The following is a 15,506-nucleotide window of genomic DNA, read 5'->3' on the forward strand; positions in this document are numbered from 1 at the left end:
TCCCTGTCGACGAGTCTGGCATTTCACTCAGGCCAACTGGCATGGTCTTCAAGCAGCCATAAATAATCTGGTCTGGTCTCCCATCTCTCCTGCCTCTGACATCAACTCTTCTTGGGAATTCTTCCAAAGTAAACTGCTCTCTCTCATGCACAGATTTATCCCATCTCGTCTTCAGTTGTCATACCCTTCCTCCCATCCATGGTACACTGAATCTTGTGGTGAGGCAGTTGCCCTGAAACAACTTGCCTTCATTTCGAGGAAGGCTAATCCAACTGAAAGCAATCTCAGTTCCTTCCACCAAGCTAGGAACAAGTGTGTGTCTACCCTCAGGAGTGCCAGGAAGCACTCTCTCCACACTCAAGAATGAACTCTCAAACCTGTCTTCTTCCTCCAAATCCTGGTGGCGTCTGGTCAAATCCGTTTCTGGTGTTTGTTTCCCCTCCATCCCCTCCCTTACCTCAAATGGCTACACAGTTGACACCGCACGTGACAAAGCCGAATGCCTCAACTCTATGTTTACCTCAAAATCTTGTGTCCCAAACCCATCTCTCTCTGTACCCACCTTACCCAGTCGAACCCAAGCCATGATCTTTATTGGGAAAACCACATTTCCAAGCTGCCTCCAAAGCCAGTCGCCGACTGGGCATCCTCTGTCGTGCGAAGTCCTTCCTTGGCACACCTGAGCTCCTCAACGCATACAAGGCTTTCATCCGCAGCTCAATGGAATACTGCTCTCCTCTCTGGGCTGATGCTCCTGCCTCACACCGAGCTCAGCTTCACGCTGTTGAAACCAAAGCTTTCAGAATCATTGGAATCTCCTGCGATGAAGCTAACTCCGAGGGCCTTTCACTCACTCACCGCAGGCAGGTTGGTGGTCTTTCTCTCTTCTACCGACTCCTCTCTGGCCTTGCTCCCCCAGCTCTCTCTGTGCTCTGTCCCCCTAATATTCCTACAGGTCGCACAAGATCTGCCAGCAACCTTCTTATGGTTAAACTGCCAAAATCTAGGCTCTCTGCTCACCTTCACTCCTTCATTCCTCTTTTCTCCCACCTCTGGAACAAACTACCCCACTCCCTTCAATCCCACTCCTCCTTCCAGGTGTTTAAAACAGCTGCTCACCACCATCTCTTATCTTCCCCCTATTCAACACCTTCATCTTTTCTACCCCCGCTAATTCACCCCAGATCCACTTTTTCGAAATTCCAACTTCTTTCCTGGAAGTCCTTGCAGTGTCCATGTGTTTTGTACTTCTCCCACCTCCCCCAAAGCCCTCTCACTCCCACAGATCTTCCGATGGTCCTGCTCTCAAATGTTGTGCTTGTGTGCTTACCCCTCTCTTCCCATCTTGTCTGCCGCTCCCCTTATGATATGTTTTGTGTCTCCGTTTGTTTTTTTTGTGATTAATGTTAGCTCTTTCACGAGCCTCGATCTTGTATACAAAAATAAATAAATGCAGATGTTCTGTGTGTACTCCCCAATTTTGGGGAGGGGGCCCTTGTGGGTTCCAATTTTGGGAAGGGGGCCCTTGTGTCCGCATGTCGACTCGTCCACTGTCGTTGTCGTCGACGTCATTTTCGTTTTCGTTATCGCGGCCCCACTCTTCGTTAGGCTCTATCCTGGTGTTCCGATTCTGGGCCCGTACTTGGCCTCGATTTCCCTTCTTATTTTGGTTGAGTTGGGCCCGTTTTTCCTGGACAAGCATTTGCAACATGTCGTCCTTTACATCGGCCTTCTTATCGTCGCCGTCACCACATTGCTCGGCCGCTTCAACTAGTTGGTCGGTTGGGGTGTTCCTCCATCCTATCATAGCCGTTTGAATGCGCTTCCTAACTGCCGGTCTCATCCCTTCTACCAAAAGATTGTTCACTACAGTGCGAGGGAGATCTTGTGCCCGCACCTGGCCCAGTCCTCCCCACTTTAACACTGCTCTTTCTACCCTCTCTCTCCAATCGATGGCTGCTTCGCCATGTTTCTGTTTTAGGCCGTATATTTTATTCCAATCTGGCCCTGCGGCTGGCATCAGTGCGGTGTATACCCCGGCCAACAATAGGTCGACAAGGGCATTCCAATCGACGAGGGTCTGGGCCACGGTTTGGGCCGGGGTTGGTGCTACATTTGGCCAGCGTGCGTGTATTTTGGCCTGGTCCCACACCCGCGCGGGCAATACAGCCTTCCCCATGTGGCAGACGTCCCGCCAATCTGCGCCTGTATTTTGTATCCACAAACGCATAAATTCCGGTATCTGACCGGGCTGTTCAGCCAGCAAGGTTCTCACCCGCTCCTGCATAGACGCCAAATCTGATTCTCTCCAGGGTACCCTGATGTTAATGGGTGCCCCCGCTCTCAGTCCTATGGTTTTTAAGGGACACATCCCGATTGTAGGCTGTGGGTTCTCCGATTCCGTGAACCCTTCCAATGAGGGGTACAGTTCTCCTAGCCCTTGTGGAGGCGCGAACCCGCTGTCCGCCCCACTAACTTCTTGTCCTCTAAATGGATTGCCCGGGCTAAGGTGAACCTGAGGGGCGGCTGGTCTAGTTCTCTGGGGGTCTAACCCCTGGGGAAACAGGGGCGGGGGTGGGAGAGGTGGCGCCTGTGGCCCGGGGACAGGGCTCAGGGCTTGGGGGGGGGGGGGTAGAGGCATGGTAGCTACCTCCCCTACCGCGGGGTCTTGGTCCGGATTTTGGACGAGCGGCATTAGCCGCTGATTTGCTTGCTTAACTACCTCCCTAATTGTTTTGTCCTGGACCTTGTCTGCTTGTTTCTTTTGGCCCTGAAGCTTCAGTACTTCCCCTGCCAAGCTAGCCTGTCTTGAGGCCGCCAGTCGCTTCATCCCTTCCTTTTCCCACCACCCATACACCTTCCAATAATCGGGTGGGAAGTGTTTCCTTTCTTTCTCTAGCTTATCCAAAGCTCCGTACAGCACTTCCAATTTGTCAAGTGCAAACGATCCCTCCTCTGGCCAGGGATTACTCAAATCTTTAGTTAAAACAGCCCAGTCCTTTCCTGGTCTTACCGCGGCAAAATGATACCTCTTAAACATGAAAGATGCCGGGGTTCCCTTGAGGGGCTCCCCTCTTTCGTTAGCTTGCTTCCCATCTTATTGCTCTGGGCTGATCCTTCCTGGAAAGTTCTTGGCCACCGGCGCAGCCTTATGGCTGTCCGACCTCACATTTCCCCCTCCTCCTTGCTAACTGTAACGTTATCCTTACTGATATCCTGCGCAAATTCTACCCTTAGCGTTACTCTTAATGTTATCCTGCGAAAATTCTACCCTTAGCGTTACTCTTGGTGAATTTAACAAAGGCTCGTCATTCTGAGGCTCGAAATAGCCTTTACTTACAATTTTCGTTCGGAGAGCAGGCAGTGGCAGATGACAAGGAAACGGACTGAGTCCGCTCGAGGGAGGGAGGTTCGAATTTGGAAAAGTAGCCCTTTAATACAAGACAATGCTCACCTTAAAACAAATCAGTGTGCCGGCGCCGGCCTCAGGCAGCCTCCCTCCTGTCGTTCAGGGTCCGCTTCTCTTGTCCTCTGTCTGCTGCAATCCGAGTCATGGCACCATAAAAATGTGGGGAGGACGCCTTGATCGTAACAGAAGTCCACCAACAGATTGAGAATGACGAACTTTATTAAATACCAATTATACAGATCTGGAGGAAAACGGAGACGTCTACAGCACGAATGACCATCATGCCATGTCAACCTTCCTAACTGCACATCGATTCACAGTTCATTTATATAGGGACACGCTTTATCAGAGAATCTCCGCTAGAGTCCGGAAAGACAAAGGAACTTGCAAAGGGTCCTCCCACCGTCATCCCCAGTGGGCCAAGCCCCCACCGTCATCCGTCCTTTCGTCTTGGAGGAGTGAAGCACGCACCGTTAGGATCCGGACCAGATGTGGTTTCAAGGCTCCGAGGTGACAGAAAATATAACTCACTGAAGGGGGATTGCATTCCTGGTTCTGATAAGGCCATAAAATGTATGAGGCGTTCTGACGAGTTCCAGGTGTTGAATGTACCTTCCAGCTCACTTTCTCATTTAAACTTAAATCCAGAGCATATTTATTGTAACTCAAGCGTCACTGTGATTATACGAAATATAGTTAATGTTTTAACAGTTTATCAAAAGGTTTATGTCTACAATCCAAGCGTCCTACGTAAGGTTTCACATTTTACACATATATAATCCGCCTTCCTGCCCGCGGCTCGAGGCGCCGTCTGCGGATCAAGGAGAGAGTTTTACGACTAGGCTATCTAGCTTGTAAGGCACACACGTATACAACGAAGCCATCTGTTCTGCACAGATGAAGCGAGTATTTTCTCATTTTAAACTATGGCAAAGCGAATGGAAGATAAGAGATATACATTATATATATATATATATATATATATATATATATATATATATATATATATATATATATATATATATATATATATATATATATATATATATATATATATATATATATATATATATATGTGTGTGTGGTGGCAATGATTGGGGGCACCCATATATCTCGCAGCGTCTCCCTTAGAATAGAGTATTGGCCCCCGCTATGCCCTCCCAAACCTCTGGAGGGCAGTCTAAGACCATAAATGACATTTCCACTACTTGCGTCCCAGCCGTGTTTTGTCAGCCCAGCCATGTTATTGGCTCCATGTGGCCTTGTTCCCTTAGCAAGGCTCCTCACTGTCTGGACCACCCCTTTGATTTCTCAGTATGGGATTAGGGGAGGGGGGGGGGGGAACCATGTATAATAACCGGCTTGACAGTAAGAACTCTAAGATTTTCGGTGGATGGCCTCAAGGCGCTTCCTTGTGCATTGTACGCGTCGTGACCTGCTTCTTGCTAATGTGGGTCATGCAGCCGTTCGCTGGGAGCTGTCGGCTTGGCGCATGGACCTGGAAATCTTCCGTGCACTTTAATTAATAATTTCTATAATAAACCTGTTGTACCACAGTTCGGAATGTCTCCAGGGGTTCTTCTTGGGGTCAGGGGGGACCGGGGGGGGGGGGTGATCGCTGTCACCATAGCTGGCGTCATGGACAGGATCTTGTCTGGATGGGGGAGAGACGGTTCTTTGACTCGGTGGCAGCAAGGTCGAGGGATCCCCTAAAAGGTGAGATCTTTCTCACAGTATCAGTGACCTTTTTTGCTGCCGCCGAGGGAAGGGGCCTGTCTTGGCTAATTTCCGGCACAAATCCAAGAATTAAGAGTAAGGGGAGCGAACTGTGTGCTGAGGTTTGTTATGGCAGGTAAAAGTGCTTAGGCCTGAGCAGGGGGGAGAGTGTACCAGGAGGCCAACGGCTTGGACACTCGACATGTCACGAATGTTGGGAAGTGGCCAGAAGTGGCCCACGTTCGGACATGGGTAGGCCCGGCGAGAGCGTTAGGTGGTGGCGTACTTGGGTACGTGCTCCAAAAACACCTCGTCCATGGTACAAGGGGAAGGAGGCCGACCTGAATGGAAGTCGGAATGCTCCCTTGGAGGGCCTAGCCCGACGATACCTTTGTCAGAAGGGCATCCGTCAGCGGGGAAGGCCGGAGAAGGGCCGCCCGTTTGAGCTAACGGTTTTCGGAGCATGGTTAGAGACACCTGTGCGGGCATTCAGGCTTTGAGAACCTGAATAACCAGTCGCGGTGCGCTGGGAGCATTCAGGTCGGGAGATTGGGAGAAAACCTGGATGCTCGTGTGCCGTTAGAGTCCGGCCGAATGTTGCAGTCAGTTCGAGACATTCTGCTTGGACCGAAGAGAGGGAAGTAAGTCGACTTGTGAAAAAGTCGAGAATACTCTCTTCGGAGGACTTGGGAAGACGTTTTTTCTCTTTGGAATGATGTGCACCCGTCAGTTGGGGAGCCAATGAAGGCCCCCGTTTAAGTTAACGGGTTGCGAAGAAAGAATAAGACATTGACGTTATGGGAGATTAAAGTATGTCGAAGTTTGTTATTCAGATCTGAAAAACTATAATGATTTAATGTCCAATGCGTGGGAACCCCACCGTGAACGCACGAACAAGACATGCAGGCCAGTCGCCATGACGACCACGCGGGGACTCGCGAAGCGAGATGAGGGAATGCGTATACTATATTCGATTCCGTGCATGGTAATTGGACGCACGAGGATGGCCGAAGCCAACCAAAATAGGATTATAATGAGCCAGGTACAATGATTAGAACGAGTGAGTTATGGAAAGAAATGATGCAACCAGCCGTCGGGTGGTTGCACCTTTGTGAACAACTGAAGTTAAGGGCTCAGAATGAGGGAAATAAAATGATGCAGCCAGGTGTTTGTTGAACTGCACCTCCATGAACACCGTAAGCCTGGAATGGTGAGCGAGGAGAATGCCGGCAGAAGCCCGTCCATTGTTCGGGATGGATTGACCGGGAAACCTGCGAACTGGTGCGTGGTGTTTCCACGATCGTGGGCACATGCGCATTATGAAACAGAAAGATGCGTGAGTATGGGGAAGGACCCTGCTATGAGGTTGCTTGGAGGATGTGTGCCCAAATGCATTGTGGGCCATCTGATGAGATGGCCACTTCGACTTTGCTACACGCGAGTCGTCATTGCCTTGCCAGCAAGATGTTTCATGCAATGTGCTGGATGCCATGTCGGTGTAATGGGAACCTGTGACTCCTGCCATGCAATGCAATGAGAAATACGTTGTTTATAATGGAATTATGAAGGGAAATGCTGAATAAACGTCGATAGCAACGTGTAGTATATATATAATGCATTAGAATGATAAACGGTCGGTCTAGTTGAGTGGAGAATTTCCGGTCTCGCCAGAAGTCCTGCCCATACAGTGAATGGTGTACAGTGTGAATGAGGTCTCTCGCTGTGCCGGGATTACGATGGAGTGCTGGTTTAGTTGTCTTGAGCGGATGAAATATGGAATGACAGTTGCAAGGTCAAGGTATGAATGTGATGCAGATGGCAGCTGGAAGACGAAAGATGCGTCGGTGCATCTGTGTTGATTGATGCGCCTGACAAAGGCTTTGCGGGCGAGTGATGGAGGTATAGTTACGAAAATGCATGTGGTTCTGAAGGCAGATAATGCATGACAAGTTGCCCCACAGGCGGAAAGGGGAAAGTATTGGAGATTTGACAGTTCGAAAAGGAAAATGTGGGATGAACGTTCATCCGAGGGATAAAAACTGTCCGGTTTTCAACTGTTGGTATTGGTGTGGCTCGCGCCGCGTGAATGATGTGTGGATGGGGTGCATGATGCATCTCGGAGGTGCGTCGGAGCAGAGACACGAGGGAACGTCGAAGCATCTGGCTTGATGAGATGGCTGCGTTGTGGACAATGTCCGAGGTTGAGAGTCTTTGGTCATGTGACATGTGGGGGCTGAGTTAGAGTGATGTGTTGAGTGAGCACAGGTGCGGAGGGTGTGCGCCGAGTAGAGGTGGTGCTGCATTGTGAATCATGCCTCCAAGAAGGGCTGTGGGATGCCAGAGTTGGGATGCGTGTCGTTTAGCATTTCGACGGAGTAGAATTATTTGGTGATGTTGAATTATTTGGAGGTATGAACCTTGTGAATGTGATTTGAAAGGGGATGAGGGCAGTTGTAGTGCCGTTCCCCCTTGTGTAACCCTCTTAGCACAGGGGCGCAAATGCTGATTCCATGGTTCAGCATTGAATATCTGGTAGACTGTCTCTGAAATGAGGTTTTAATTGCTCATATTGTGGGAATGATCTGGGTGTGTCTGTGTCCGTCTGGGGGTGTCTGGCAGTTGGAGGTGCGGACCAAGGTCGGGTCCACGGTGTCTATTAGGGGTGTCAAATGTCACTCCCTCAGTGTCCTCAGACTTGTCGTTCGGCAGTTTCGAAAGACAGTTTCGATTGTCTGTCTGTCTGCTTGATTTTCGGGTCACCTGTGGGTCGAAAGGCTCTCGTGTAATGAGGATGTAAATTGTTTAGTTGGTCTTCCATATTTTATATTCATATTATATATTATATCGTTTTATATGGTCTTCTTACTTCCCTCTGTGTTTTGTGCTTTGATGGTGGTCGACTTGCGGTGTCACCGGGGATGATTTCCCTGGAAATGGGACAATAAAGATTTGTTGTTAGCGGTTGTTATTTTGGTTCATCAAATGTTTACAGTTGTAATGTGGAGCCTCTCCGACTGTCTGTCTATCTGTCCGGATGCGGAGCTCTTGGAGAGGCAGGATGGGCTGGGGTTGACCAAGCATTTGTTGTAGTTGTAGGATGGAGACGTCTGTTACCCCAATATGGTAGCAGCGGTGGGAATAGAGGTGAGAGTGGTTAGAGTTCCAGTCTGTTTGGGCTGGCTGTGCCAGGCGGGCTAGAGTATTCTTTTGGTGGGTGACGGCGGTGTGGTAGAGTAGGTAGGAGGTTTTTGTAAGCTTTTAAATAGAATATTTATCCTGTGGTCTGTGGTCTGACTGACAAGGCCAGGGGTCTGACACAATTGTGATGTCTGAGAGATGTTTAGGGATCGCATGGTTAGGAAATGCAGAGCTACTTCTTCCTCAAACAAGGGTATCCAGATTAATAATGTATAATGATTAAATAATGATGATCCCACCCTCTGTCCAGACCAGTGTGAATGTGAATCCTCTGTCCAGTGTGAATATGATGTCATGTGAAAAGACGTGTCTGTCTGTCTGTCATGTATAAAAATGATGATTAATCAAAGAGGTATTGGAACTGCTGTTCGTAATAATTCACTTAACATTAAGTTTGTATCGAATTTTGTTTGTCTCAATTACGGTAGGAATTAATAGGATTGCAATTAAATGAGATTTTTCAATTGGATGTTAAAGCGACCAAGAGGTCATGTGGATTGGTATCAGAAGTGGTCACCGTATTGCTCAGTGATTTAACAGTGCACGTGATTGGTGAAATTTGGAGCGAACATGCGATACAGGTGTGCGAGACAAGTGTGTTTTAACCAGGTAATAAATACTCACGTTAGGTGGAGATGAAAATTAACGAAGACACAGGTAAGTGTGGGGGAGTGGTTGGACAAAGGTGAAGTGGAGAAGGTGGAAAGATTTGGGAGGAAAGAATGTTGGTGATATATGAATTATTTGCCTGTATGGGAGTTTGTGGGTTTAATTCCCACCACATGTGAGTGAAGGTTATGGTTTCACCTGTGGTGGGTCTGCAAGAAAGACTCTTGGTTTAAAAGAGGGTTAAAAAACCCATAGGGTTTAAAAATAATTGTTTTTATATTAGGCCATGGGCCAGATATGGTCCTCGTGCACCCCCTCCTCTCCCCCCCCCCCCCCCCCCCCACAACTCTACCACCCCATATATTTTTGAAGCACTAGGGTCCCCTCAACATGAAATCAACTGGTAACAGTAAATAAACTGGTTCTTACTATTCATTTTTCACACATATTTGATGGTACCCTTAAAATATATTTTTTTGCCAATGTTACGCCGTAAATCTTTTCCGTGTCGTTATGTTCCCTGAGATGGCTGAAAGTGGTCTGAGTTATATACGTTATATATCATCTGAAAGGTAATTATCTGCTGTCATTATAAATGGCATATATTTTAGATTTAGTGTTGCCATTGGCCTCAAAAATCAAGTCGAACCGCTATACCCCATGTTTCGCTGTGTCAAACTAACACTGACTAAGATATTCAAACTAATATTTCAAATCCAGCCGCACTATAATTGATTCACATTAATAACAAATGTCTGGACATTCTTCATAAAAATACCTTTCATTTGATACCAAATGTGTATTTTTGTCAATAACAATCTATCAGATATGACACTTCAAACAGAATGCAGGTATGCCGACAATCGCGATAACTGCACGAAATGATCGCGTTGATAGACATTGTCAGTCATGGAAGGTGCTTTAATTGGAAAGTGAAATATCATTCAATTGCTCATTGTTACTTGACAATATATTATTAAGTCACACTTTACCTCGATTTAGTTACAGGAATACATGCATGTTGCAAATGAAGCAGCTTTGTCAACCACTCGCTACTATTCAGAAATTTACCATCCAAAATGTATGTTTCCAGGTGACGTATTCCGGCTGAAGTAACATCATGGAGCAAGCACCAAAGAAAACGGAAATGCGACAGTGACCAGTCTCCTACCCCTGTGTGCATAGTTCACGTGGATGGTTTGAAATATGGTGAGCTGCATCTACTGTCTGAGCTGAAAGATGCCGAAAGAAAATTGGCCAAGCTGCAGGAGGTCAAAGCAAGGCGGCTTGCACAGCCTCCGTCATCTGGCTATATAATGCAGGAAACATGCGACCTCATTCCTGATGTGATAGCAGAATACCATGGCATCCACTGGGAGTGTTACAAGCGTTTCACAATGAACCTGGATAGACTCAAGCCTACTGCAATTACATCACAAGCAACTGATACACCACCGCAGCGCCGGAGCCGCAGGAGCTTAGGTGACAAGGTCCTTTTCAAACCTGACTGTATATTCTGCAGTTCCGAGGGCCGGAAACGGGTGAAAGTACAAGGAAGCTGGACAACCCAGGGAATGAGTCAGTTTGAATTTGATGGGTGGAAGTCAGTACTGGAAATTGCTGAGAGAAAACAGGATGAAAAACTTCTAACAAGGATCAGGGGTCATGATCTCTTTGCTTGCGAAGCGAAATATCACAAGAATTGCCACCAGAAGTATATGCAGAAGGCAGAGAAATGGCAAAGTACGGACGACAAAGCACGGCAGCATCAGCTAGAACTAGAAGAAGTTCACAAGAAAGCTTTTGAAGTAGTTTGTGATGTTGTAGATAAGGAGGTGTTACATAGCCACAAGGTTCTGAAACTAACAGACTTGAGAGCATTGTATGTTGCTCAGCTAGAAAGCAGCAATCACGCCAATCCAGGTTATCAGAGCAAAAAACTGAAACACAAGCTTGAAATCCACGAGCCCTTCAGGAACCAGATGTCATTCTGCGACCTTGGAAAGTTTCAGTCCTACTTAGTATACAGCTCAGCTATTGATGTCAATATTGCCGTTAAGCATGCCTTTCAATTAGGATCAACAGATATGATCGAGAATGCAGGCATGCATTTGCGACAGTCCATTATGGATGCATGCTCTGAAGCACCCAATCTGAAATGGCCACCAAGTTCTTCTGATCTCACCAAAATGGATGATGTTTTACCAGATGTACTCCAGAAGCTGCTGTCCTGCATCATCACTGGAAAAACAACTCCATCCTCAACTCGAAGCCACAGACTAGTTCAATCAATAAGCCAAGATATCTGCAGAGCTGCCACTAGAGGATCTTGGAAGCTATTGAAACACATGCTCATGTGTATGGCCCTACGACATCTGTACAGGAGTGAGAAACTCATAACCTTTCTGAACAGAATGGGACACTGTGAGAGCTATTCGTTCTCACTGGAATTGGAGACTGCTCTAGCTGAGGCAGTGATCCAGTCATCAACACAGCTATCCAACCAGATCATCAGATTACCACCAGGGCGATCAGTGTTCCATTCAGAGTTCGATAAATTTGATTCCTTAGTGAATGACCTCACAGGTAAAGGTTCAGTTCATACCGCCCATGGAATCATGCTACAAGATGTCGAGGGTAATGGCGGTGGAAGTTGCCCAGATCTGCCACCTCAAATGAGGAGCAAACAACGAGATCAACTACATCTGATAGAATCTCTCACACTTCCTGACTGCTATGTCACCAAGAGGCAGAGTCCAAAACTTCAGATCAACCAGCTACATTATCCAGAGTCTACAGGAGCGATGGAAGCATCAGCTAAACTCCAGATGATATGGATCATGATGAGGATGATGATGGAAAACAAACAACAAGTCTCTGGCTGGGCAGGTTTCATCTCAGAGACGGGCAAGACTCCAACTAAGCTCACCACAATAGATTATTATCCAGTCGTCAACCAGCCTATTACTGAGTACAAAACTGTACAAGAATGCTTGCGTGTTGCAGAAGAGGCCACCAGAGAAGTTGGGCAGTCTTATGTCATTACGACATTTGATCTGGGGGTATGCATGAAGGCATACCCTCTGATATGGAATGCTCCTGAAAAATATGAAAGTCACATCATCCTTATTGGCACTTTTCATCTGGTATGCGCTTACATGCGGATGATTGGCAAGAAGATGGCTGGATCTGGGCTGGCAGATGTTTTTCTGGAATCAGGATTGATCAGTGGAGGCTCTCTAGCTGGGGTGATGTCTGCAAAGCATTACGACAGAGCCTTACATTGCCACAAAGTAATGTTGGAAAGCCTGTAACGACTGCTTGTGGAAGAGTACCTTAAAGATCAGAATGCTGATGCTCTCTTTTCTTCACTGTCTGCTGCATCAACTGAGAAGCTACACAATCTAGTAGAAAACCCCAGCCAAGTTACCTTGGATTCTGTGTCACAGACCATTTGATCGGCATGATCGTGAAAGGGTATGAAGGCTTTAGACAGAGTGTAGCAACAGGGTGTCTGGGAAAGACTGCTCAACTTTGGTTGTCCTACATGGACCATGTCGGTCTGGTGCTTTCACTCCTAGAGGCGGTGAAAACAAACAACTTCCTGTTGTATGTGGAATCCGTTAGCCGCATGACTTCCCTCTTCTTCAGCTTCGATGGACAGAACTACACCAGGTATCTGTCATACTTCTCCATGTTCCTTGTCAACATAGAGAGCTCGCACCCTGGAGCTGCATCTATGATCAAGAGAGGAGCGATCAGCGTTGCTCGATCGTTTATTCCTGGGAATCGCTGTGCAGTTGATAAAACTATGGAGGAGACCTTCATTAGGCATGCCAAGTCCCATGGTGGTGCTGGAACCAGTGCAGCAGGGATATCTGGCGTTCTCACCAACTACCAAGCATATCAGAGATGGGTCCGAACAGCACATGCGAGGTCTCTTTATGTTGATGCTACTTTCAGTATGGCTGGCATGGTGGACAGTGCAGAGGAAACCAGACATCGTGATGTACGTCCCACAGAAGTCAAGAAAGGGGGGCAGCTGGTAAAGGCAACCAAAGATGCCATAGGCAGCTTTCTCAATCCGTTTGAAGTTGACACAAAGGACCAACTGTTGATTATATCATCAGGAAGTGCAGCATCCGTTGCCGTTTCAGACGATGTCCTGAAGGCTGAAGCCATTGGTGAAGAAGCACGTGTCAACTTCATCGAGAAGCGGCTGAAGTCTGGTCAGGACTTCTTCGAACCTGTGAAGCGACTGAAGCTCAAAACTTTGAATGACATGAACAAGACCATCAAAATGAAGACTACCAAAAATAAGATCATCCAATATAAGCAGCAGGGCAACGTAGCTTTTCACCTCTTTGTTAAGTCACAGAGCCTGGGATTGCAGCTGGACTTAAAAGAGTTGATGACCTACCCATTAACGACAGTTCCTTACAGCATCGCCACAGTGGATGGCTATCTTGACAAGACAGACAAGGCAAAAGCCTTCCAGTACCTAACCAAAGATTGTTCTGATGCTGACGTACCACCAGCATCAGAAACGCTGACTGTGTTTGATGGCAATGCATGCTTCTACTATCTGAAAGACGTACCTGGCAACTTCAGTCAGATCTGTTCCAAGGTATTTGACATGATCAGCAAGACAGGAGATGTCGTGTTCAGTATGGATCAATACTTACCTGAGTCTGTGAAGTCCATGGAAAGGAGCCGTCGGGGATGTGGAGAAAAGCTTATTCTCAAAGGAGAAGCTACAAAGAGGCCACCAGACTGGAAGTTGTTCCTGTCAAATGATGACAACAAGATCCAATTCATCAAGCTAATGCTTAGGCTCTGGAGCAGTGACCAGTATGCAGCAAGGCTGCGTGGAAGAAAGGTGATCTTCATATGCGAAGGGATTGCACACATGCTGACATCAACGGATGGTCTGGAAATAATTGTACAGGAGCTGCCAATGCTGAAGTCTTCACAAGAGGAAACTGACTCACGCGTGGTGCTGTATGCTAATTATGCCACAAGCAGGGACTACCGGTACATCCGAGTGAAGAGCCCAGACTCAGATATTTTCTTCATCCTGTTACACCATGCTGCGTCCATAGGTGTAACTCTGCTGTTTGACACAGGCGCAGGGAACAAGCAGAGAATGATCAATGTCAGCACGTTAGCTGCTGAATTTGGCAAGGACAAATGCACAGCACTAATGGCTCTTCATGCATATACCGGCTGCGACAGCACAAGTGCATTCCGATGGATTGGCAAACTCAAACCAGTGAAAACTCTGCAGCGCCAACCGAAGTACATTCCCACGCTCAAGAAGTTAGGAGATACCTGGGATATACCTGATCATCTCATTGATGACCTGGACAGCTTCACATGCGCCATTTATGGTAGAGCATCGAAAGTCTCCAAGGTGGATGATCTGAGACTCATTCGAATTAATGAGTTGTGTGCTTGGGTGAATCGCCGTGTTCCATCAGGCACTGTAGATATGGGGAACCTGCCACCCTGTAAGAGGAGTCTTAGACAACACATTCGAAGGGTCAACTACCAAGTAGGAATTTGGAAGAGAGCTCACATTCCCGAGCCCACGATACCCAAGGCGAGCCAGGGCCACGGCTGGGAAGAAAAGGGGGGAAACCTCGATCCTATCTGGTATGAAGGGGATGCCCTCCCACGAGAGCTAGCCGACATAGCTCAGGACATGCGAGACAGCACGAACAGTGATGATGATTCCGACACCGAAACCTTTGGTGACATGGAGTATGGACGAGAGGATGACGCTCATGAGAGTGAGAGTGATTTGGACGAATGACAACTTCTCTTCAATATGAAGCAACGTAGTTGAGAAACAGAATTGTACTGGCGTTTTTACATTTTTGTTTTAAACCTTGTTTCACATTGCTGGGCTTCAGATTCACAGGTCCCGGGTTTGATCCCAGCCTGAGTCTGGGAATTGTTTCAGCCATCGTTTCATTATCCCAGGATGTCTCTTGGCCAGGATTAGCCTCATTGTACAAAACGGTGGTCTTAAGACCGAATTCACCTCACCTGTTTCACATTCCTATATCATTATGGAAAAAGATCTGCTTAATAACTGAAAGAGAGATTGTCAGCCATTCCATGTCAAATCATCAAAGAATCTGCCGTCATCTCTCAGATTTTTGTAAAACTTTGGGAACCAATTGGGACCCATGAAAAACGGCAAGAACTCAAATATTTTTGCTAACAGCCTCTTAATTAGTGAGATACAGACTAATGAACTTTGGACTAATTAGCGCGACGTCGCGAATTCAAATGGCCATATCTCTAAAAGTATAACACCTAGAGAGCTGGTTTTGGTGTCATTTTAAAGGTATTTGCATGCCCTATGAATTTGTCTGGGCAACAATTTCCTACCTCCAACCACAAAAAAGGTATCACAAAATATAAACTTCAATTGTGAATCCCCAAAACATGTATCCTTCAAATTTCCTCAAATTCTTCCCAGAGGTACCTTATGATGTCAAGAAGCTTCCACATAAATTTTGTGATGGGCACTCCAATAGTTTCTGAGATATGAGCAATAATGTAC

This window comes from Myxine glutinosa, chromosome 3 (genome assembly GCF_964187855.1).
Source record: "Myxine glutinosa chromosome 3, kmMyxGlut1.1, whole genome shotgun sequence".
NCBI lineage: Eukaryota > Metazoa > Chordata > Myxini > Myxiniformes > Myxinidae > Myxine > Myxine glutinosa.